Source organism: Schistocerca cancellata, chromosome 3 (genome assembly GCF_023864275.1).
Source record: "Schistocerca cancellata isolate TAMUIC-IGC-003103 chromosome 3, iqSchCanc2.1, whole genome shotgun sequence".
Lineage (NCBI taxonomy): Eukaryota > Metazoa > Arthropoda > Insecta > Orthoptera > Acrididae > Schistocerca > Schistocerca cancellata.
The window spans coordinates 794,440,428-794,464,578 of record NC_064628.1 but is presented as its reverse complement, the minus strand read 5'-3'; the positions used below and the strand labels follow the sequence as shown (position 1 = coordinate 794,464,578).

The 24,151-nt window shown below is 43.6% G+C and overlaps 1 protein-coding gene across 1 annotated transcript in view; it reads right to left on the bottom strand.

Annotated features, from left to right (window-relative positions):
- Positions 1-15,893, bottom strand: part of LOC126175853 (protein THEM6-like) — a 215,318-nt gene extending 199,425 nt beyond the window's left edge. Inside the window, exon 1 of the mRNA XM_049922859.1 lies at positions 15,832-15,893. The gene's annotated coding sequence lies outside the window, so the exon portion shown is untranslated. The remainder of the gene's footprint in view (positions 1-15,831) is intronic.
- Between the last annotated feature and the right edge of the window lie 8,258 nt (positions 15,894-24,151).

The window sequence follows — 24,151 nt, the reverse complement described above, 5'->3', positions numbered from 1 at the left end:
CGACTTAATTCGACTACATTCCATTATCCTCGTTTTGCTTTTGTTGATGTTCATCTTATATCCTCCTTTCAAGACACTGTCCATTCCGTTCAACTGCTCTTCTAAGTCCTTTGCTGTCTCTGACAGAATTACAATGTCATTGGCGAACCTCAAGGTTTTTATTTCTTCTCAATGGATTTTAATACCTACTCCGAATTTTTCTTTTGTTTCTTTTACTGCTTGCTCAATATACAGATTGAATAACATCGGGGGGAGGCTACAGCCCTGTCTTACTCCCTTCCCAACCACTGCTTCCCTTTCATGCCCCTCGACTCCTATAACTGCCATCTGGTTTCTGTACAAATTGTAAATAGCCTTTCGCTCCCTGTATTTTACCCTGACACCTTTAGAATTTGAAAGAGAGTATTCCAGTCAACATTGTCAAAAGCTTTCTCTAAGTCTACAAATGCTATAAACGTAGATTTGCCTTTCCTTATTCTTTCTTCTAAGATAAGTCTTAAGGTCAGTATTGCCCTACGCGTTCCAGTATTCTACGGAATCCAAACTGATTTTCCCCGAGGTCGGCTTCTACTAGTTTTTCCATTCGTCTGTAAAGAATTCGAGTTAGTATTTTGCAGCTGTGGCTTATTAAACTGATTGTTCGGTAATTTTCACATCTGTCAACACCTGCTTTCTTTGGGATTTGAATTATTATATTCTTCTTGAAGTCTGAGGGTATTTCGCCTGTTTCATACATCTTGCTCACCAGACGGTAGAGTTTTGTCAGGACTGGCTCTCCCAAGGTTGTCAGTAGTTCCAATGGAATGTTGTCTACTCCGGGGGCCTTGTTCGACTCAGGTCTTTCAGTGCTCTGTCAAACTCTTCACGCAGTATCGTATCTCCCATTTCATCTTCATCTACATCCTCTTTCATTTCCATAATATTGTCCTCAAGTACATCGCCCTTGTATAGACCCTCTATATACTCCTTCCACCTTTCTGCTTTCCCTTCTTTGCTTAGAACTGGGTTTCCATCTGAGCTCTTGATATTCATACAAGTGGTTCTCTTTTCTCCAAAGGTCTCTTTAATTTTCCTGTAGGCAGTATCTACCTTACCCCTCGTGAGGTAAGCCTCTACATCCTTACATTTGTCCTCTAGGCATCCCTGCTTAGCCATTTTGCACTTCCTATCGATCTCATTTTTGAGACGTTTGTATTCCTTTTTGCCTGCTTCATTTACTGCATTTTTATATTTTCTCCTTTCATCAATTAAATTCACTATTTCTTCTGTTACCCAAGCATTTCTACTAGTCCTCGTCTTTTTACCTACTTGATCCTCTGCTGCCTTCACTACTTCATCCCTCAAAGCTACCCATTCTTCTTCTACTGTACTTCTTTCCCCCATTCCTGCCAATTGTTCCCTTATGCTCTCCCTGAAACTCTGTACAACCTCTGGTTCTTTCAGTTTATCCAGGTCCCATCTCTTTAAATTCCCACCTTTTTGCAGTTTCTTCAGTTTTAATCTACAGGTCATAACCAATAGTTTGTGGTTAGAGTCCACATCTGCCCCTGGAAATGTCTTACAATTTAAAACCTGGTTCCTAAATCTCTGTCTTACCATTATATAATCTGATACCTTTTAGTATCTCCAGGGTTCTTCTATGTATACAACCTTCTTTCATGATTCTTAAACCAAGTGTTAGCTATGATTAAGTTGTGCTCTGCGCAAAATTCTACCAGGCGGCTTCCTCTTTCATTTCTTAGCCCCAATACATATTCACCTACTACGTTTCCTTCTCTCCCGTTTCCTACTGACGAATTCCAGTCACCCATGACTATTAAATTTTCGTCTGCTTTCACTATCTGAATAATATTTTTTATTTCATCATACACTTCTTCAATTTCTACGTCATTTGCAGAGCTAGTCGGCATATAAACTTGTACCACTGTCGTAGGCGTGGGCTTCGTATCTATCTTTGCCACAATAATGCGTTCACTATGCTGTTTGTAGTAGCTTACCCGCATTCCTATTTTCCTATTCATTATTAAACCTACTCCTGCATTACCCCTATCTGATTTTGTGTTTATAACCCTGTAGTCACCTGACCAGAAGTCTAGTTCCTCCTGCCACCGAACTTCACTAATTCCCACTATATCTAACTTTATCCTATCCATTTCCCTTTTTAAATTTTCTAACCTACCTGCCCGAATAACTGAAAACAGTAGAAACCGTAAAATACACAGGAGTAACCGCCAAGAGCGATCTGAGGTGGAACGTCCCCAGAAGACTTACTGTACGAGGAGTCTAACCCCAACAGATTTGTTTGAGGAACCGTAAGCAAATTGTCTCTCCCACGAAAAAAAGCTACCTTATTCGATCGATTCTTAAGTATTGCGTATCAATCTGTGACTTAACAGGCAGCAGAGAGAGAGAGAGAGAGAGAGAGAAAGAGAGAGAGATCGTTTAGCACGCGCGGAAGCAATACGAAGATAATCGGGGAGGAGGAGCGTAATAGTAGTTGCTTCTTGTGTTTCTTTTACTCTTCCAGACGCACACATTTAAGTGTACGGTGCTGCGAGACGTCAATTGACGTAGCGTCTCCGCCTTATCCGTGTTGTCCTTCGCACGAAGCAGCACCGTAGAGCTTCCAGCAGCACTAGACTACTGCGGAAAAGTTCGCCACGATTCCGCAAACAGGCGGTGGATTTCCACCTATTAACTTCTTCCACGGCCAACACTTTCTCCGTTCTCTTGCAAGGCACATCTGGAAGAAATGACGTGGCAAGAGCGCCTATTTCAAGGGTGCCGTAGTGAAAGGTTTCGTGGCTGTGTTCCTTGCCAGATTTGTATTCCTTTATGCAAATCAGGTACTGCAAAGCCTCTCTTCTGATTAACACAGTTATTTGAAACTGGCTGTAGAGATGTAATACATTCGTCAAAGATCAACCTCAGCGACCGACAGTGTATACGGTATCCATGAAGTCCCACTATCATTTAAAATCACAACTTTGACACTTTAAGAAATAGAGAACTTATTTTTTGTGAAAGTTTATCAGTCCTCAAACTTTTTTTTATTTGTCCTTTGTTGCACGTTTGATAGTGCATCAAAATAGTGACAGACCAGGAGAAGGCGCAATATGTCATCTGTTGTGCAAAAACCAAACCTGTGACAATCTTACTGCGGATTTATCGAAGGCAGAATGGGAGCGCACCACCGGCAAAACAAACACAATGAGGTGGTTCAAAAACTTTTATAAAGAGACGTGATGGTCCCTCTCCATAACACGCGCGCACTCCCCGCCAAGACTTTTCGTGGTGTTAAGGACTGCGTGCACATAGCTCCAGTCAGGGACATTGCTACCCCATCATCAACCAGAACTGATGTTACAGTTCTGACCCGCACATGGGCACAAGCCTTCATGTTCTACGAGTGACGAGAGGATCACACAAATTCTGGCACGACAGGAAAAACGCAGCTGCTAAACGCTTTACAACAAACCATGATGCGCTCGATCTCTAGTAATTAACAAGCTATAACTTTATGAAATACCTGGATTTTAGAGGAATCCCATATAATTAAAACGCGTAATCTGCGGGTATGCGTAATTCATCCGTGACGGTAGCCGTTAAAAACTTCGCCGTGCCATTCGGTTCATCTCAGGAGCAATCGCGATACATTCTTTAACTCATGATCCCTAGACTTATGCTTTACACCGAGGTGACAAAAGTCATGGGATAACACCTAATATCGTGTCGGAGCTCCTTCTGCAGACTAATTCGTTGGAAGTCTCCTGAAGAAATATTGAGCCATGCTGCCTCTATAGCTGTCCATAACTGAGAAACCGTTGCTGGTGCATGGTTTTCTGCATGAACTGACCTCTGAATTATGTCCCTTAAATGTTCGATGGGATTCTTGTCGGGCGATCTGAGTGACCAAAGCACTCGCTCGAACTGTCCAGAATGTTCTTCTAACCAATCACAAACAGTTATGGCCCGGTGACAAGACATCGTTGTTCGGGAACATGAAATCCGTGAATGGCTGCAAATGGTCTCCAAGTAGCCGAACGACCGTTTCTAGTCAATGATCGGTTCAGCTGGACCGCAGTCCATTCCATGTAAAAACAGCCCACATCATTATGGATGCCACCACCAACTTGCGCTGTGCGTGATTGACAAGTTTGATCCATGGCTTCGTGAGGTCTACCCCTTAATCAGCTGTTAGCCACTGAAATCTGGACTCATTTCAAAATGGCTCTGAGCACTATGGGACTTAACATCTGTGGTCATCAGTCCCCTAGAACTTAGAACTACTTAAACCTAACTAACCTAAGGACATCACACACATCCATGCGCGAGGCAGGTTTCGAACTTGCGACCGTAGCGGTCGCGCAGTTCCAGACGGACATTTCACCAGATCACTGTTTTCCAGTTGTCAAAGGGTCCAACCGATGCAGTCACGAGCTCAGGGAAGTGCTGCAGTCGATGTCATGCTGTTAGCAAAGGCACTGACTTCCGTCATCTATTTACGTAGCCCATTAACGTCAAATTTCGCCGCGCTGTCTTAACGGATACGTTCGTCGTAGGTCCCACATTGATTTCTGCGGCTATTTCACAAAGTGTCGCTGACAACTCTACGAGAACGCCGCTGCTCTCGGTCGTTAAGAGAAGGCCGTCAGCCAATGCGTTGTCCTTGGTGAGTGACAATGCCTGAAATTTGGTATCCTGGACACGCTATTGACATTGTGGGTCTCGGTATATTAAATTGTCTAACGTTTTCCGATATGGTATGTCCCGTGCGTCTAGCTTCAACTTCCATTACTCTCCCAAAGTCTTAATTCCCACCGAGCGAGGTGGCGCAGTTGTTAACACACTGGACTCCCATTCGGTGTGGGGGAGTACGGTTCAATCCCGAGTCCGGTCATCCTGATTTAGGTTTTCCGTGATTTCCCTAAATCGCTTCAGGCAAATGCCGAGATGGTTCCTTTGAAACGGCACGGCCGATTTTCTTCCCCATTCTTCCAAATTCCCATGAGACCTATGATCTCTCAGTTTGGTCTCCCCCAAATCAAACTAATCTTAATTGAAAAACAGCCTATTGGCTTGTGTCTCTGGTTCTTCGGCCGACGTTCATCTGATGATTTTACCGATGTTTCGCTAGCACGAGAGGCTGGCACTGTCAAAGCTTCACCCTCCATTTCCGGTGGCGAACTGGAGCCGAGCTCGCCCTCGCAGACTATGTACCGGGCGTGCCAACGTCCGAGGGCTTCTCCGCGGCCATTTCCGTTGCGGTCCTCTTGCTACCTGCAACGGTTGTTCGCTGCAGTACGGAAAGCCAGTATCCGTTTACCTTAAGGCTTTCCTCTTTCTTGTTGAAGCTATTCACGTGTTTTTGTATTTCTACAGCTTCTCTGACCACGCGGCTACAGTCAGAACTTGCGTGTCGGAGTCCAAAAGAAATGCACATTATTTTTATAAAAATACAGTTTTCATTCTGCATGTGTGAAAGTTTTACAGTGTGTAGATACATCTTTCCCGCTTGTTTTCAAACTTAGTTCAACCTGTTTCCGTGAGTGGTGCCGTCACAGCATGTCTTCAAGATGGCTGCTACACTTGATGTTCGTCAGAAGCAATGTGCTCTCATAGAATTCCTGTGTCGTGAAAACGAGACAGTGGGGTCGGCTCTGGGTACTATGGTAATTAACATCTGAGGTCATCAGTCCCCTAGAACTTAGAACTACTTAAACCTAACTAACCTAAGGACATGACACACATCCATGCCCAAGGCAGGATTCCAACCTGCGACCGTAGCTGTCGCGGAGTTTCAGACTGCAGCGCCTAGAACCGCTCGGCCACCTCGGCCGGCCGAGACAGTGGGAAACATCCACAAGAGGTTGAGAAAGGTGTGTGGAGATGCTGCTGTCGATCGCAGTACAGTTAGTGTGTGGGCAAGCAGGTTACGTGCCGAACGCGGCCACGGCAATATTGATGATTGTCCTCGCAGCGGCAGGTCTCGTACTGCACACACATCCACACAATGTGCAGAGAGTTAACAAACCACCATAAATTCTGATGCACATGTGACGACACTGAAGAAACTTCAAGCTCGACTGAGTCGTGTTCGACCACATCGGCAAAAGCAGGATGTTTTGCTGTTGCATGACAATGCAAGGCCACATGTCAGTCAAAAAACCATGGAAGCGATCACAAAGTTCGGATGGACAACACTGAAACACTCGCCTTACAGTCCTGACCTGGCTCCATGTGACTATCATCTCTTTGGGAAACTGAACAACTCTTCATGGAACAAGGTTTGAAGATGACTCCCTTGTGCCCGCTGCCAAACAGTGGCTTCAACAGGTTGGTCCAGAATTTTACCGTGCGGGTATACAGGCGCTGGTTCCAAGATGGCGTAAGGCAGTTGAGAGGGATGGAACTTATGTGCAGAAATGAAAATATTGTTCCTGAAGGATGTATCTACACACTGTAAGACTTTCAATCATGTAGAATAAAACACGAATTTTAAAAAATAGTGTGTGCATTTCTTTTGGAGTGACCCTCGTATTACGTGGTCGGCCTCTCAGTGCATGCTCTGCCACGGCCGATTATCTTAATTGCCGTTGTGAGACCGTAATTACGTCAGAAACGTTTTCCGATTAATAGCCTGAGTAAAAAAAGACTGCTGTGTCAATGGACTGCCCTTGTATACCTTGTGTACGCTATACTACCGCCATCCTATGTGCGTATCGCTATCCTATAACTACAGTCTCCTGAGTGGAACATGCTCCGCGCTGCCGACACCACTCCTACTGCAGTACTATACATTCAGTAGTTTGTGTTCTGAGCTGCACGCGAGTTTCACACGTTCCGAGAAGGTAAGGAGCAGTGGGAAATTACGCGGCGCGAACAGCTGCGGAGTCCTTACGGTTACGCTGGGAGAGCGAGAAGCGATCAAGGACGAAAGTGCGGTCACTGGCGTGCCAGGTAGAGGCTGTTCCGAGAAGCGGCGTAACCTCCGAACGCATTACGCACTGGCACTGCCCACCACGCCACTGTCGTTCCAACTCCGTAGGGACTCGGCAAACTGCCCAGCTCCACGTCGCTGACACTTTACATATCTACTGTGAATTACCCATACAAATGTGGCGCGAAATTTATTACCTCCTCCAAATCCTCAATCCTGGACTCACGACACGCCATGAAAATTGTATAAGGGTACGCAGTAGCTCAGAGAGATTTGAGCTAACGTGCAAGTGGGACATGTCCCAAAACACAGACATTTTTTGATCCAGCATCCATTACAAATTAATACACAAAGGAATTGCACACCTTGGCTGCAAGTGGGCACTGATTGAAATCAATAGGGAAAGTTGATAATTGTGTGCTGAACTGGGTCTCCTGGTTACCAGGTAATTCTCTGACCACTGAGACTACCCTAGCATGCCTCCCAACAGACCCATGTTCTCAACACACTACAGATGTGGTGCCCCTTACACATCGTCTGTCAACGATCTCACACCAAGTGGAACTCTCACGAGAATCGGCGAAATGCCGCGAATAATGAGGATAATGGGCAAGGAGTACTACATTTGTGGATAAGTTGAGAATTTGGGTTTGACGGGAGGCGTGCCACGGCAGAACGTGCAGTTGCAATGACCACTGGATGGCTCAGTGGTCAGAGCACCTACCTAATAAGTGGGAGACCCAGCTTTGAATCCCAGTCCGGCACAAACTTTCAGCTTTCCCCATTGATTGCAGTTAATGCCAACGCGCAGCCAAGGTCTGTAATCCTACGTGTGTTAAATATTTTAATAAATCATAGCAGAAATCAATTCCTCAGAATCACTTCTCGAGTGGTAGGCTTCCATTGTGAAGAAGTGTTAGAAAAGAGGAAACATTTTTCTGATAATTCGTATCAGGGGACTTCCAACAGTTACACATTACTATGACAGGCCAACTAACTTACTGAGTGCAGAATGAGATTTTCAGTCTGCAGCGGAGTGGGCGCTGATATGAAACTTCCTGGCAGATTAAAACTGTGTGCCGGACCGAGACTCTAACTCGGGACCTTTGCCTTTCGCGGGCAAGTGCTCTACCAACTGAGCTACCCGACTCACGCCCCGTCCTCACAGCTTTACTTCTGCCAGCACCTCGTCTCATACCTTCCTAACTTTACAGAAGCTCTCTTGCGAACCTTTAACTTACTGAATGATGCACTACACTTCAAACTGACAGATACACGACACTATTATTCAACAGTCACCAAGTCTATAAACAACGGCCGGAGGGTTGTATCAGTATTTCAAATCCTCAACGATGAAAGTGTGTACCTTGGTCACAGAGCCATTTGCGAACCGCTGTGTGAAGGTCTTCGTTGTTGGAAAGTCAATTGCTCTCTGCATTTGCCCCCCCCCCCCCTCCCCATCGATTGTCTGGACACCATACACAATCGTCTAAGTCCATTAGCGATCAGCATCACCAACGTCTATGTGCCCTTGGTCAATTGTTTCACTACGGCTGGACACAATATTGGATTTGGTCCACGTACAGCCAGAATTTCACAGTGAATCGATGCAATTTTGCCCACAAGAATCTTACTGTCCCGCATACTTCAATTTTTGAAGCACGTTTCCAGCCGCCTACTATGATGCACCTGTTATCCGTACCGCAGTGGAACTGTCTGCAGGAAAACCGGAACATTTACTCTCTTCGGATAATGTGCCACTCTTGTTGCGCAATGGCCTTGGCGCGAGACGAGTGTAACTTGCTTTTTGAAGCACCTACGATTGTAATTAAAGTATAGTTACTCACAGAGGTCTGGTGTGGGCTGTTATTATTGAATGCTAGCGAAACTTGGTAGCTATACTAATGCGTAACAGATTTACGCTGAACAAAATTAGGTCCAATATGGGCCACCAGATGCAAATCTGGCGTTATACAGCATCTCGTCGATGTCTCCGGTGCTCATATTGAACAAACTGTAAGCGGCGCTTAATAATAAAATGAAAATTATGTCATTCTCTCTTGTTTGACCTATCCTGACCACATCGCGTTCCTAATCTATTGCAAATGGAAACATTTCTATACGACTCTTGCATTCACAGCGCCAGATTTGCACATGGTTGCCGAAATTGGAAATATTTTCCACCGTAAATGGGTTCTGCTTAACTCATTAGAATATCTACCAAGTTTCGTTGCCATATGATAATTAACAACCTATACTGGATCTCTTTGAATAGCTGCACTTTAATTACAACCATCTGGTACAAACATCGAAACAGTAAACCCCTAGAATACTTCATTATGAGTTTTCACTCCGCAGCAGCGCGTGCTCCTAATTGAAACTTCTTTGCATGTTAAAACTGTGTCGTATCGGTACTCGAACTCGCAACCTTTGCAAAGTTTATCGGTCCGGCACACAATTTTAATCTGCCCACAAGTTTCAAATCAACGCACACTTCGCGGCAGAGCGAAAATTCATTTTAGAAACAAGTCTCTAGGCTGTGGGTAAGCCATTTTCCCGCAATATCCTTTTCTTTCCAGTAGAGCTAATCCTGCAAACGTGTGCTAGCGAACCTGTGTTAAGTTTGGAAGCTATGAGAGAGAGGTACTGACGAAAGCAAAGCCATGAGAGCGTTTCGCGAGACGTGCCTGGGTAGCTCAGTCGGGAGAACACTTGCCTCAGAAGTGACAGCTTCCAGGTTTGCATAAAGATTCGACATACAGGTTAAAACTCTATAAACTTACAAACTAAGTCTTTCGTGTATGTAGTGAGACATCATGACACATGCCATACAAAAACACACAATACCTAACATAACGAACAACAGTACAACAACTCTTAAGTATACAACTTTCTGCAGAATACCCAATCTTCAGACTAATGTGTACCTAGGGTTCTGAGAAAGACATCGAAACCCTGTTGCTCATATTGACAGACCATCAATACAATGAGCACACTAATACCCACAATTAAATTTTCTTTCATTCTATCCTATGAACATTTGTTCATCTCACAAAGTATGCATTTTTGGAACCATGTTGTCTGGGGTTCGCTTTCTTGTTTCCATGAAAATATATTAGACTATTAACATCCTGTACAGATGAGGCGATAACCACCCTAAGAGAATAAACCTGAGTTCTCCGATTAAGGGTAGAGTAGGTGTCGAATAATGCACTATTGTAAAGGTATTAATTACTTTCAGACCTCATTTTCTTTACATAGTTTGCACTAAGTATTGAGTGACTGAACCGACAACGATCTCATCAAATGTTTACCAACAGAACATACTTTTATCTGCCATTTCTGTCATTGCCATAACGCGCAAAGGGAGCGGAAGAGAAACAAGATTTGTCGTATGAATCTGTAGCTTAATTTTTTATTCAACTTCACTCCACGTTTGTGGTAAGCAGAACGTTCGGACGTGAGTAATCAGGCTATAAAACGTGCGCGGAGACATTAGGAACTTCTACAGCGTCAAAAAATGGTTCAAATGACTGAGCACTATGGGACTCAACTTCTAAGGCCATCAGTCCCCTAGAACTTAGAAACTACTTAAACCTAACTAACCTAAGGACATCACACACGTCCATGCCAGGCAGGATTCGAACCTGCGACCGTAGCGGTCTCGCGGTTCCAGACTGTAGCGCCTAGAACCGCACGGCCATTCCAGCCTCCTTCTACAGCCTCATTTGGAGCTGTGCTGTGACTCGTGCCGGTTTTCCAAATCTGAAAATTTCCTGTCAAGTATGAAATTACTGTACCAACAAAACTACAGCCATTACACTACTTTTTTGTACCAAATGGCATCACCAGCAAGAGAAGGCATGGTGAAGCAGTGGTATATGTGGCATTTTAAAGTATTCGCAAGATAACAGCTCTCGACCCGGGATTATACAGTCTGAATTACTACTGTGAAACAACTGTTTGGTACTGCTGCAGATATCCAGATTGATAATCATCACCACGGTGTGCATCAGCAACGATAAATTATTCTCTAATGGTTCCGAAGGTTATGGGTTGTGATCTATCTGGCTTAAAGAACGCCTCGTCCATTGCACATAGCCAGAAGTGAACACCTGCCAGTATAGAAATCATCATCTCGTCCCCATTCCCCCCCTCCCCCTACCCCCTCTCCTTCCACGCAAGTCCATCTCTCTATACTTACATTTCCCCACGTAACTAACCGCAGAACCAATTCTTTCGAAAGATTACGGCTTTGCAAAGAACTTGTTTCAACACACGTTACGTACTGGGTTAAAACAACAGCTAAACCCCAAAAATATTTTAGTAATGACCAATTTCGACTTCATGTAGGAGTCATCTTCAGAAAATAGCAAGACTGTGTTACCGCTTGAGCATCCGAGGAGCCGCTAGCGGCCAGGTGGTGCTCATTTTCCAAGAAAGTGTCCTCCGAGAAAATTGCATATCTCTTCAGCGCTGGCTATCCATGTAGCAACACCAATTATCTCCTCTGTGTCAGCACACACGGGAATATTTTTTCTTGGAATTCGCAAACTGTAAAGCCATATTAAGGGGACTTGTCACTATGAGGAACAGGTGCAGGAATGGTCTCCACAAATACAAAAGCGAGATACACTAGTCCATCTCTGTACATGAATTGTGACACTGGCAACTTGTATAAACAGAAATAAAATGTTCGAACGTTTCATTATTGCATACTTTCAGCGGATGTTTCCGGAAGTATCTTCTTTCTTAAGGGGTGCGCGGTCGAGCGCGAGCGTGTGTGTGTGTGTGTGTGTGTGTGTGTGTGTGTGTGTGTGTGTGTGTACACACGCTAAATTCATCAGGTGTGGTTACACACGTAAGATCGAAGATAACTTCCGAAACATGTAGTGTGAAGAAAAACTCATTGGCGAATGTCAAACTATGCCTGTTAACAAATGCGTCCCATTTGTCCTCCCTACTAATTTTACACGTTCGTCGCACTTTTATATCGCTTTTTACCATTACCCTCCCAAATATCTAAATTATTTTATAGGTTCAGGAAAGCTATTGCTGGCCTGGTGCTTTGCCGTAGCAATCTTTCACTTCTCGAAGTCTAGAGTTGTCATTCCGAACTATTCAGCGTTTCCATGGAACATCTAGTGACCATTATTTTCCCTGCAGGTAACAGCAACACGAGTGAGCAATCAGTTTGCTACTGAAAGCATCTGAATTTTTCTTTGTCTCAAGAACGTTAGGGGGCCTAAATATCATTTGGGTAAACCCATTGTTACTTTAGTTTTTATTGGACGTTCAGCGTCCAGTATAACTGTTTCCATCAGCCGAAGATTCTCAGAATCAGTTCCACATGTAAAGAGACTCCATATGATCGTCGTACCGTTCTTGTCTATCAACAATATATTACAGGCTCTAACGCCTTTGTCAAATAAAGACAGAGGTGGCGCAGTGGCTAGCACACTGGACTCTCATTCGGGAGGACGACGGTTCAATTCCGCGTCCGGCCATCCTGATTTAGGTTTTCCGTGATTTCCCTAAATCGCTCCAGGCAAATGCCGGAATGGTTCCTTTGAAAGGTCACGGCCGAATTCCTTCCCCGTCCTTCCCTAATCCGATGAGACCGCTGACCTTGCTGTCTGGTCTCCTTCCCCAAACAACCGAACCCTCAAATCAAGAAAGACAATCTACCGCTTCACTTACATGTACCATTTTCAGGATGTTAAATCTTCACACAATCAGTTTTCCTGAACCCTTGGTAGTTTTCTGAGAGGTATTTGTTTTTCCCTTTAAACACTATTCGAGGGCACAGAATGTGCTCTAGTACCCTATAACATACAGAAATTAGTAATATTTGGTCTTGTGTTCTTTCACATCTTATATTTTTATGAACAGATGTTATGTGAGGGACAAGTAACGCGAACCTGTTTACTGCGTGACATATTCGTTAAGAATGTGACAAATAAGGGGCCAATTCCGCGATACATTCGATTTGAAATCTAATTAATCTGGCATGGCTGATGTTTTGTTCAGTTTGAGTAGTCTGTACCATACCAGTGTTCCTTATTTCGGTACCACCGATTTGTGCATATGTAACGAACAAACTGTGATATGGCACTAATACTCAGGTATAATTTTGTTAATTAGGAATTTAATAATTTTCCTCTTGCCTTCAATTTGAACATCAAACTGATTTACGTGTGACCGGATGGAACAGAAGGGAACATAGCAATACCTGAAGTATCCTCCACCACGCACTGAGTTGGCTTACGGAGCACAGATTTTTTTTTTCACTTTACTGAAGACCAAAACTTTCTATAACACAACTCAAATTATGAGGTTAATTTCAATATGAGACTAAAGTTTAAGCGACGGGTAAACAATTACCATTTCGGAAAATCGATGTTGTCCTGTTCAGTGAAAACAGTCTTCCTTAATGCATTTCCATCCAGAACGCAATGACTAATTTTAATTAACGACTGGAAACATACCTGATAATTCTCGTCCGGACGGGCAAGCGATACTGAGTCGAGTGAGTTCCACATCAAATCAAACATTTACGAGGTATGTAGCAGATTAAAGCAGCGTCATTTAACTTTAAAGATATGCGCTATCAGAAGCTTCCTATCGCAAACATATCTGATCTAGCAAACGCATTCATTGAACGGTAAGTGAATGGGCGGGAAAGAATGAATGAACTCTGCGACATCCTGGCAATTTTTTGCTGTGCACTATAATCAAGATTAGGGTATTACACATATGCTCAGGAAACGAAAATGGGGGCTATGAAGTACTTTTGCGTGTCGAAGGCACTCTCTTGGTGTTTGCTTAAGCGATTTAGGGAACCCGCAGAAAATCTAAACGGAGGTTTGAACACCTCTTCTTCCGATAGCGAATCTAGTGCCTTGAACACTGCTCCAGTGTGACGGATTACAGAGTATTCGCTTCTCTGAATCATAGATTCTCATTTTTCGTTGGACGTATGATATTCAGTATGTGCCAAATAGAAAGCAAGTTGAGGATCGGGACTAATGCCTGCTTTTTGCTAAGAGCATTCTCCTTTTCGAGGTAATCGGGGAATCCTCCAGCATTTTAGCTTTGTAGGAGAGCGTCTTTAATACTAGGACTAACCGGTGGAGAAAACTGGATTTTAATAATGAGCAGCAGATTGATGAGAAAATATTTGAGATCAACTACACGAAGCAAGAATGTGTGTAAAAAATGTGTGACTTTGCTGACACGGTTGTATAGTGTCCTAGATAAACAAGTTTATAGAGAGGTCATACTTCCTTTTTGGTTATCTCTGTTCCGATAGACAAACTCTGTGCGTATGTTCTGACTATTACAAACTTCAGTTTCTTTTTATTAGTGTTATTAAACGGTAACTTCTTTCGGTTTCACAGCCGCTATGAACCTGTTGAAGTTTAAAATCATGGTTTCGCAAGCGTTGAAAGCTTTCGGCAAAAATTAAAATGTATTGATCATAATACAGCCTACCGATAAAATTTAATTTCTGACAAAAAGTTACAAGTCCAGCGTAGCCAAGTAGGTATTACCTTAAACAGAATTTGCGTCTTGGCTTATGCATCCAAACTGGCTGCATTCACACATCACCCATTGTGCGTTCACGACAGCTTCTGGATGATGCACGCTAAAGTACATACAGTCGTTTAATTAATGGCCACAGGCTGGCTGATGCCTTAATATTTTACACTGGTAAGTAATTTGTTGTGCCAACAAAAAAAAATATAAACAAATATTACACTCGGTAGATTCTAATAAACAATCCTATGAATGCGGCTTATAAAAGGTGTCAATAGCAATAATAATAATAATAATAATAATAACAGCAACAAAAACAAATAACAGTCACGTAATAGGGAGCAAATATACGGAAGAGCAGATTCATACCCGGCGCTGTTGAGCAATGCGGGATCCGCAGTGCTGCGTTAACGGACGCCTTTATTGACATGCTCGTTTACTCCTTTTACCTCCAACACAGCTGACATATCCCGCTCTACACGCTCCGATGGCTCACGTCTATTCGGAAACAAGAATATCCGCCTTAATTTTACCTTCAAATATCGACTTTTCGAGCGATAAAAGGTCGTGTCAACAACCCTTGAAAATTCGACGTTTCTTAAACCAACTTCTCCTTTAAAGTTAGTTGTAATGAACTACACGCAATAAAAAGGGCCGGAACACGTTAAAAAAAGCAAATTTCTTTACAATGAATTTTTGCATTATAATCACACAGTCGCTTCTAAAAAAAAGTGTTTAAAAAATCCCCTTTCGGGTAAGGACAGTTGCCATCTAGCTAAACTTAGTTCTGTGATAAATCGTATACTTAAACAGTATCGGTTCCTCTCGTAAAAACAGAAATATTAGGACACCGGTTCGACTAATGAGTACAGGAAAATATAGCGAATGCTTTTATAAACGACAACTATTTACTAAAAAAGTCTTAGATTACATCTTCGTCTTCTAACAGAAGAGGGGAAAATGTAGCAACAATAGCTGAAACTGAAAACAAACTTCTCAAAAGAAGTTATAATTCAGAAGCCATTTAAAATATCTAACGCACATGACAATGCATAGCGGAAAGAGAATTGGAGACGGAACATTCACGGTCAGTTCTGCCAGAGAAATAATTTCTTCGTTGTCCATAAATCACTCAAACACCTGCTCATATAACAATGATCTTCAGCACAACTTCAGATAGTCTTTATTAAACACCTCATCGAACACTACTTCCTTAACGGAAAACTGTTGTTACGAAGAAGATTGAATAACGGGATCGAGTAACGCGTGACAACAGTTTGTCCTCCTGGAAGGCATGGGACTGAAATATGTTTGTCCGGCGGACGGGAAGACACCGGCAGCCGGCGACTGACCTGTCTCGCAGCTGCAGGCGGTTCTCGGTCTCCGTCCGGCTCGGCGCACTGCACACCACAGACTGATGCTAGCCAAGCCTTCCTCACGGCAATCGATGTTTCGACGCCGTGGCAGCGAGCGCGGCGGCACTGCGCATGCGCGCCCGGCGAGCGCCTACCAAAACCGCTGACGTCTTCCGTTTCCCCCTAGGTTCCTTACTTACCATACCGAACCGCTGAACAACAGGTGCCACATTCGGGGGAATTCCAAACCGCGGTGGAATCTGCAGTTTTGCGCAAGGAAACTTTTGAATATCGACAGCCGAAAGTTCTTTACTTACATCTACATCTACATCTATACTCCGCGAGCCACCTTACGGTGTGTGGCGGAGGGTACTTATTGTACCACTACCTGATCCCCCCTTCCCTGTTCCATTCACGAATTGTGCGTGGGAAGAACGACTGCTTGTAAGTCTCCGTATTTGCTCTAATTTCTCGGATCTTTTCGTTGTGATCATTACGCGAGATATATGTGGGCGGTAGTAATATGTTGCCCATCTCTTCCCGGAATGTGCTCTCTCGTAATTTCGATAATAAACCTCTCCGTATTGCGTAACGCCTTTCTTGAAGTGTCCGCCACTGGAGCTTGTTCAGCATCTCCGTAACGCTCTCGCGCTGACTAAATGTCCCCATGACGAATCGCGCTGCTTTTCGCTGGATCATGTCTATCTCTTCTATTAATCCAACCTGGTAAGGGTTCCATACTGATGAGCAATACTCAAGAATCGGACGAACAAGCGTTTTGTAAGCTACTTCTTTCGTCGATGAGTCACATTTTCTTAGAATTCTTCCTATGAATCTCAACCTGGCGCCTGCTTTTCCCACTATTTGTTTTATGTGATCATTCCACTTCAGATCGCTCCGGATAGTAACTCCTAAGTATTTTACGGTCGTTACCGCTTCCAATGATTTACCACCTATGGCATAATCGTACTGGAATGGATTTCTGCCCCTATGTATGCGCATTATATTACATTTATCTACGTTTAGGGAAAGCTGCCAGCTGTCGCACCATGCATTAATCCTCTGCAGGTCTTCCTGGAGTACGTACGAGTCTTCTGATGTTGCTACTTTCTTATAGACAACCGTGTCATCTGCAAATAGCCTCACGGAGCTACCGATGTTGTCAACTAAGTCATTTATGTATATTGTAAACAATAAAGGTCCTATCACGCTTCCTTGCGGTACTCCCGAAATTACCTCTACATCTGCAGATTTTGAACCGTTAAGAATGACATGTTGTGTTCTTTCTTCTAGGAAATCCTGAATCCAATCACAAACCTGGTCCGATATTCCGTAAGCTCGTATTTTTTTCACTAAACGTAAGTGCGGAACCGTATCAAATGCCTTCCTGAAGTCCAGGAATACGGCATCAATCTGCTCGCCAGTGTCTACGGCACTGTGAATTTCTTGGGCAAATAGGGCGAGCTGAGTTTCACATGATCTCTGTTTGCGGAATCCATGTTGGTTATGATGAAGGAGATTTGTATTATCTAAGAACGTCATAATACGAGAACACAAAACATGTTCCATTATTCTACAACAGATTGACGTAAGCGAAATAGGCCTATAATTATTCGCATCTGATTTATGACCCTTCTTGAAAATGGGAACGACCTGCGCTTTCTTCCAGTCGCTAGGTACTTTACGTTCTTCCAGCGATCTACGATAAATTGCTGATAGAAAGGGGGCAAGTTCTTTAGCATAATCACTGTAGAATCTTAAGGGTATCTCGTCTGGTCCGGATGCTTTTCCGCTACTAAGTGATAGCAGTTGTTTTTCAATTCCGATATCGTTTATTTCAATATTTTCCATTTTGGCGTCCGTGCGACGGCTGAAGTCAGGGACCGTGTTACGATTTTCCGCAGTGAAACAGTTTCGGAACACTGAATTCAGTATTTCTTACACCGACACAAACCATCGTACACGTACGGTATACTCAGCGCGGGGGTCGATCTGTAGTATTATTAACACTGGATAAATTTTCAGCAGCCGAGATCGCTAAAATCATTTATTCCTATAGAGTACCAGTTTCCGCAGTTCTGTGTTGCCATCTTCGGAAATCGATGTGAATAAGTGATATTGGCGGTTTTGCCGGTTGTCAATTTATCCATTGAAACTTCCTGGCAGATTAAAACTGTGTGCCGGACCGAGACTCGAACTCGGGACCTTTGCCTTTCGCGGGCAAGTACTCTACCAACTGAGCTACCCAAGCACGACTCACGCCCCGTCCTCACAGCTTTATTTCTGTCAGTATCTCGTCTCCTACCTTCCAAACTTTACAGAAGCTCTCCTGCACTTGCCCGCGAAAGGCAAAGGTCCTGAGTTCGAGTCTCGGTCCGGCACACAGTTTTAATCTGCCAGGACGTTTCATATCAGCGCACACTCCGCTGCAGAGTGAAAATCTCATTCTGGAATTTATCCATTGTTCATCATATTATTGTATTTTCTAGCCTCTAGCACGAACAGTTTCATTACCGGTTTCCACTCGTTAGAAAATCAACGCCAGGTGACATGTTGTGAGCGGTCTAAGCCACTGCAGTCATGGACTGTGCGGCTGGTCCCGGCGGAGGTTCGAGTCCTCCCTCGGGCATGGGTGTGTGTGTTTGTCCTTAAGATAATTTAGGTTATGTAGTGTGTAAGCTTAGGGACTGATGACCTTAGCAGTTAAGTCTCATAAGATTTCACACACATTTGAACTTTTTTTTGACATGTTTTACAGAAATGAAAAGGGAGAGACTGTAGTAGTATTGTTATGATCTTGAGTCTGCAAATTACTTTCATTCAGATCTTCATGCTAGTCTAACCTGTACAAGCCATTTCTGCATAAATAACGTAACCTACATCCGTCTGAACCTGCTTACTGATTCAAGTTTACGTCTCCCTCTACAATTTCTGCTTCCAATACTTCCATTACCACATCACAATTCCTTATGCATCAACATGAGTCCCATCAACCGTTCTCCTTTTTTAGTCAGATGGTCCCATGAATTTTATTTTTACCTTCAATTCGGTTCAGGAATCACTCATTTCCTATTGGATCTACACATCTCAACCTCAGTATTGTCCCACAGCACCGTATTTCAAAAGCTTCTATTCTCTTTTTGTGTCAATGACGTATCCACATTTCACTGCCGCACAAGGCTACGCGCGCTTAGAGGCGCCTTGGCACTGACGGCGCGGCCCCTCCCGTCGGAGGTTCGAGTCCTCCCTCGGGCATTTCTGGATTTCCGGAAGGCTTCTGACACTGTACCACACAAGCGGCTCGTATTGAAATTGCGTGCTTGTGGAATATCGTCTCAGTTGTGTGACTGGATTTGTGATTTCTTGTCAGAGAGATCACAGTTCGTAGTAATTGACGGAAAGTCATCGTGTAAAACAGAAGCGATTTCTGGCGTTCCCCAAGGTAGTGTTAATGGCCCTTTGCTGTTCCTTATCTATATGAACGATTTGGGAGACAATCTGAGCAGCCACCTTCGGTTGTTTTCAGATGACGCTGTCGTTTATCGACTAATAAAGTCATCAGAAGATCAAAACAAACTGCAAAACGATTTAGAAAAAATATCTGAATGGTGCGAAAAGTGGCAGTTGACCCTGAATAACGAAAAGTGTGAGGTCATCCACATAAGTGCTAAAAGAAATTACACGATAAATCAGTCTAATCTAAAAGCCGTAAATTCAACTAAATACCTAGGTATTACAATTACGAACAACCTAAATTGGAAGGAACACATAGAAAAAGTTGTGAGGAAGGCTAACCAAAGACTGCGTTTTATTGGCAGGACACTTAGAAAATCTAACAGACCTACTAGGGAGACTGCCTACACTATGCTTGTCCGTTCTCTTTTAGAATACTGCTGCGCGGTATGGGATCCTTACCAGATGGGACTGACGCAGTATATCGAAAAAGTTCAAAGAAAGGCAGCAAGTTTTGTATTATCGCGAAATATGGGAGAGAGTGTCACAGAAATGATACAGGATTTGGGCTGGAAATTGTTAAAAGAAAGGCGTTTTTCGTTGCGACGAAATCTTCTCACGAAATTCCAGTCACCAACTTTCTCCTCCGAATGATGTTTGGTGATGTTTGGTTTGTGGGGCGCTCAACTGCGTGGTTATCAGCGCCCGTGCAATTACCCAATCTTTGCTCAGTCCAATTTCGCCACTTTCCTGGATGATGATGAAATGATGAGAACAACACAAACACCCAGTCATCTCGAGGCAGGTGAAAATCCCTGACCCCGCCGGGAATCGAACCCGGGACCCCGTGCTCGGGAAGCGAGAACGCTACCGCGAGACCACGAGCGGCGGACTCTCCTCCGAATGCGAAAATATTTTGTTGACACCGACGTACATAGGGAGGAACGATCACAAAGATAAAATAAGGGAAATCAGAGCTCATACGGGAAGATATAGGTGTTCATTCTTTCCGCGCTCTAAACGAGATTGGAATAATAGAGAATTGTGAAGGTGGTTCGATGAACCCTGTGCTAGGCATTTAAATGTGATTTGCAGAGTATCCATGTAGATGTAGATGTAGATGAGTGTGCGTGTTGTTCTTAGCATAAGTTAGTTTCAGTCAGATTAAGCAGTATTTAAGTCTAGGGACCGATGACCTAAGCAGTTTGGTCCTTTACAAATTCACACACATTTGAACTTTCTGCACAAGGCTACGCTGCGAACAAATACCTTCAGAAAAGATTTTTCAGCTCTTAAATTTATATTTTTAGATGTTAATAAATTTCCCTTCTTCAGAAACGCTATTCTTGCCCCGCCTGCCTGCATTTTGTATGCTCTCTACTTCGATCATCATTTTGTTTTACTGCCCAAATAGAAAAACTCATCTGCTACGAGAGGCGTTCAATAAGTAATGCAACACATTTTTCATAGGCCAATTTCAGTTGAACAAATGCGGAATTTGTTGTGGAACGTCGTTGAATGTTCTCGTTTCAGCCCCTATATTTTCATGAAGTACCGACAGGTGGCAACTCCATATGTAGCCTTCAGAATGACGTCTGTAATTGAGGTGCGTTACAAGCAAAGAGCTGTCACTGAGTTCCTTTTGGCGGAAAACCAGAGCATTGTAGATATTCATAGACGCTTGCAGAATGCCTACAAAGACCCGGCAACCACGGTGAATCTTCTTGGGCGAGACGTATGTCATCATGGCAACAAGATCGCTCAAATCTGTCCGATCTAAGGCGTGCTGGCCAGCCGCACACAGCTGTGACATCCGCTGTGTTGGAACGTGCGGACACTCTCATTCGAGGTGGTGACGGATCACAATCAGACACCTCGCTGTTCAGCTGGAGGTGTCTGTTTGTAGTGGTGACATACTCATCCAACCGATGGAGCATTACGAGGCTGATCGTGACAATTTTTTGTCGAACATCGTCACAGGTGATGAAAAATAGGTTCGTCAGTTTGGAAAGGAAACAAAACTGCAATCTATTGAGTGGCGCCACACCGCCTCTACTGCGAAGAAAAAAATTCAAAGCCGCCTCCTCAGCCGGTAAAATTATGATGACGGCCTTCTGGGACTCTGAAGGGATTATTCTGTTTGATGTCCTCCCTCAGGGAGCAACAATCGACTCTGAACTTCGTCGCTACAAAAATGCAAACATTCTCCATGACAACAAATGGCTGCATACACGTCTGCACACTCTAGAGGAGTGGACGATTGTACTTCATCCACCCTACAGCTCGGATCTCGCACCTTCCGACTTCCATCTGTTTAGCCCAATGAAGCAGACACTTCGTGGGAAGTAATACGTAGATGATGGGGATGTTACTGGTTCCGACGATGACCTGTAGAGTGGTACCATGCGCGCATACGCGCCCTCCCAGTAAGGTGGCGTAAGGCCGTGACATTGAACGAAGATTGTGTTGAGAAAAAAGGTTTTGTAGCCAAAAGCGTGGGGAATAATGCGGTGTATTGGAATCCCAATAAAACCAACCTGCTTTCAGAATAATATGTCGGATTACTTATTGGACGCCCCTTGTACGTGTAATTTTTCATTTTCTAAGCTAATTCCTTGACAATCGTCTGGTTTAATTCTATTACATTGCGTTAGTCTTGTTTATTTTTCCTGATGTTCATCTATTACTCTCTTTTCAAGACACTATCTATCCCGATCAACTGTTGTTCAAATTATTTGCCGTTTCTCGCAGGATTGAGCAACGAAATGTATATAACGACTGTAAAAAAGCACAGGTCATTCCCGTTTTTAAGAAAGGCCGTAAGACAAAAAAATGGTTAAAATGGCTCTGAGCACTATGGGACAGTCAGGTCATCAGTCCCCTAGAACCTAGAACTACTTAAACCTAACGAACCTAAGGACATCACACACATCCATGCCCGAGGCAGGATTCGAACCTGCGACCGTGGCGGTCGCGCGGTTCCAGACTGTAGCGCCTAGAACCGCTCGGCCACCCCGGCCGGCAACGGCGCTCAGATCGATGCCGTGTTCCTTGATTTAAGTAAGGCATTTGACACCGTCCCGCACTGCCGTTTATTGAAAAAAAAAATACGAGCTTACGGAGTATCGGAGCAGAACTGCGATTGGATTCAAGACTTTCTTGGAGATAGGACTCAACACGTCGTTCTTCGTCGGAACTAAATCGGTAGATGTAAAGGTAATATCCGGAACGCAAGAGGGAAGTGTGATAGGACCGTTCCTGATTACAATGTATATAAATGATCTAGTAGAAAGCGTCGGATTCCCTTTAAGACTATTCACAGATGATGCAGTTGTTTACACCAAAGTAGCAACGCCAGAAGATAGTAAGAATTTGCAGAACGACCTGCAGAGAATTGATGAATGTCGCAGACTCTGGCCGTTGACCCTGAACGTAAATAAATGTAACGTATTGCGCATACATGGGAAAAGAAATCCACTACTGTACAGCTACACTATTGATGACAAACTGCTGGAGACAGCGTCTGCCGTAAAGTATCTAAGCGTAACTATCCAAAGCGACTTTAAGTGGAATGACAATATAAATAGATAGTGGGAAAAGCAGACACCAGATTCAGATTCATCGGAAGCATCTTAAGGAAATGTAGCTCATCCACGATAGAAGTGGCTTATAAGGCGCTTGTTCGCCCGATTCTTAAGTGTTGTTCATCTATCTGGGATCCCCGTGAGGTAGGACTGATAGAGGAGATAGAGAAGATCCAACGAAGAGCGGCGCGTTTCGTCACGGGATCGTTTAGACGGCGAGAGAGCGTTACGGAGATGCTAAGCAAACTCCATTGGTAGACGTTACAAGAGAGGCGTTGTGCGTCACGGAGAGATTTGCTATTGAACATATTACTTCCCCCACATACATCTTGGGAGGAGAAAATTCGAGAAATTAGAGGCTTATAGACAATCATTCTTCCCACGCACTATTCGCGAGTGAAACAGGGTTGGAGGGATCAGATAGTGGTACCGAAAGTACCCTATTCCAGACACCATTAGGTGGCTTGCGGATTATGATGTAGATGTAGAAGTGAGATCGACAAACTTTAAAATTTTAATTTCTTCTCTATGAACTTTAAATGCCTTTCCAAATTCCTCCTTGGTATCCTTAACTGTTTTCTAAATGCACAGATTGAATATCATCGAGGATAGACTACAACCCTGTTTCACTTCCTTCTCAACCAGTACTTCCCTTTCATGTCTTTGGACTATTATAGTTGCAGTGTGGCTTCAGTGTAAGTTGTAAAAAGCCTTTCACTCCCTGTATTTCATCCCTTTTACTTTCAGAATTCCAAAGCCTGTATTTCAGACGACATTGTAAAAGATTCTTCTATATCTACAAACGTGGGTTTGCCTTTCTTTTACCTATCTTCTAAGATAATTTATACGGTCAGTATTACCTCGAATGTTCCCAAATTTCTGCGGAAGCTAAACTGATCTTCCCAGGGGTCAGCTCCCATCAGTTATTCCATTCTTTTGTAAATTACGTCAGTATTCTGCAACCTAGACTTATTAAACTCGTGGTTTGGTAGTATTCACACGTGTCAGTACCTACCTTCTTTAGAAATGCATTCATTACTTTATTCTCGAAGTCTAAGAATATTTCATGTGTTTCGTTTGTCTTGCACACCAAGTGGAATAGTTTTGCGTGGCTAATTCTCCCAATGACCTCGATAAATCTGAAGGAAAGTCGTCTCTTCCAGGAGCTTTTTTTTTTACACTTACATCTTCCAGCGCTCTGTCAAATTCTTTCCGCAATACCACATCTCTCCTCTGATTCTCACAAAATTCCTCTTCTGAGTCTATAAATATGGTTCTCA